The following is a 2,220-nucleotide window of genomic DNA, read 5'->3' as shown; positions in this document are numbered from 1 at the left end:
TCTTGCCCGCTATTCCCTGTTAACCGCCGCGAGATCGACTTGCAACTAGCTGCGACAAAACCACTCGATACGACCAAAACGGCAATTGGCAGCGCAAACGAACAGTAACATTTCTGCTCAGCGCACCCTTTGCCAGCCGACGCAAACACCTCACAGTAGCAACCGATAGCCGTGCAAGCCACCCCGTGGATCGACCTGCTGCGCTCCCAGCGCCTACACCACCTCCCGCGGTGGAGCCCGACAGCCGTGCGGGCCACCCGCGGGGATCGACCTGCTGCGCTCCCAGCGCCTATACTCACCTGCAGTAACAACCGATAGCCGTGCAAGCCACCCCCGTGGATCGACCTGCTGCGCTCCCAGCGCCTACACTCTCCTGCAGTAACAACCGATAGCCGTGCAAGCCACCCCGTGGATCGACCTGCTGCGCTCCCAGCGCCTACACTCTCCTGCAGTAACAACCGATAGCCGTGCAAGCCACCCCCGTGGATCGACCTGCTGCGCTCCCAGCGCCTATACTCACCTGCAGTAACAACCGATAGCCGTGCAAGCCACCCCGTGGATCGACCTGCTGCGCTCCCAGCGCCTATACTCTCCTGCAGTAACAACGATAGCCGTGCAAGCCATCCCCGTGGATCGACCTGCTGCGCTCCCAGCGCCTATACTCTCCTGCAGTAACAACCGATAGCCGTGCAAGCCACCCCGTGGATCGACCTGCTGCGCTCCCAGCGCCTACACTCTCCTGCAGTAACAACCGATAGCCGTGCAAGCCACCCACGTGGATCGACCTGCTGCGCTCCCAGCGCCTACACCACCTCCCGCGGTGGAGCCCGACAGCCGCGCATGCCACCGGCGGGGATCGACCTCCTACGCTCCCAGCGCCTATACTCTCCTACAGTGGCCACCGAAAGCCGTGCAAGCCACTCCCGTGGATCGACCCGCTGCGCTCCAAGCACCTACACCACCTCCCGCAGTGGAGCCGACAGCCGCGCAGGCCACCCGCGGGGATCGACCTCCTGCGCTGGCTCCGCGGCAAGGGGCACCTCGGCACCCCGCAGAGAGCTCGGGAAGCCCGGTGCAATTCTACAACGGCCGGGGGCGAACAGCTTCCACGACAACGAAGCCGACGTCGGGCCAACATTTTACCATGGTGTAAAACAACCTAGCCTGGTGGGGCCGGCAATCGGTCGACCTCCGACCGAGCGACTTCGATCACGACCTCGGGGATCTGGCTCCGCGGCAAGGGGCACCTCGGCACCCCGCGGAGAGCTCGGGAAGCCCGGCGCAATTGTACAACGGCCGGAGGCGGACAGCTTCCACCACAACGAAGCAATACGTCGGGCCGACGTTTTCGCTCAGTGTAAAACGACCTAGGATGGTCGGGTCGGCAATCGGTCGACCTCCTACCGAGCGACTTCGATCACGACCTCGGGGATCTGGCTCCGCGGCAAGGGGCACCTCGGCACCCCGCGGAGAGCTCGGGAAGCCCGGCGCAATTGTACAACGGCCGGAGGCGGACAGCTTCCACCAGAACGAAGCCATACGTCGGGCCGACGTTTTCGCTCAGTGTAAAACAACCTAGCATGGTCGGGTCGGCAATCGGTCGACCTCCGCCCGAGCGACTTCGATCACGACCTCGGGGATCTGGCTCCGCGGCAAGGGCACCTCGGCACCCCGCGGAGAGCTCGGGAAGCCCGGCGCAATTGTACAACGGCCGGAGGCGGACAGCTTCCACCACAACGAAGCAATACGTCGGGTCGACGTTTTAGCTCAGTGTAAAACGACCTAGGATGGTCGGGTCGGCAATCGGTCGACCTCCGACCGAGCGACTTCGATCACGACCTCGGGGATCTGGCTCCGCGGCAAGGGCACCTCGGCACCCCGCGGAGAGCTCGGGAAGCCCGGCGCAATTGTACAACGGCCGGAGGCGGACGGCTTCCACCACAACGAAGCAATACGTCGGGCCGACGTTTTCGCTCAGTGTAAAACGACCTAGGATGGTCGGGTCGGCAATCGGTCGACCTCCGACCGAGCGACTTCGATCACGACCTCGGGGATCTGGCTCCGCGGCAAGGGGCACCTCGGCACCCCGCGGAGAGCTCGGGAAGCCCGGCGCAATTGTACAACGGCCAGGGGCGAACAGCTTCCACCACAACGATGCCCGACGTCGGGCTAACGTTTTAGCTTAGTTTAAAACGACCTAGCATGGTCGGGTCGGCAATC

This window comes from Ciona robusta, unplaced genomic scaffold (assembly GCF_009617815.1).
Source record: "Ciona robusta unplaced genomic scaffold, ASM961781v2 AP042775.1".
In the NCBI taxonomy this organism is placed as follows: Eukaryota; Metazoa; Chordata; class Ascidiacea; order Phlebobranchia; family Cionidae; genus Ciona; species Ciona robusta.
This window is presented reverse-complemented; position numbering follows the sequence as displayed.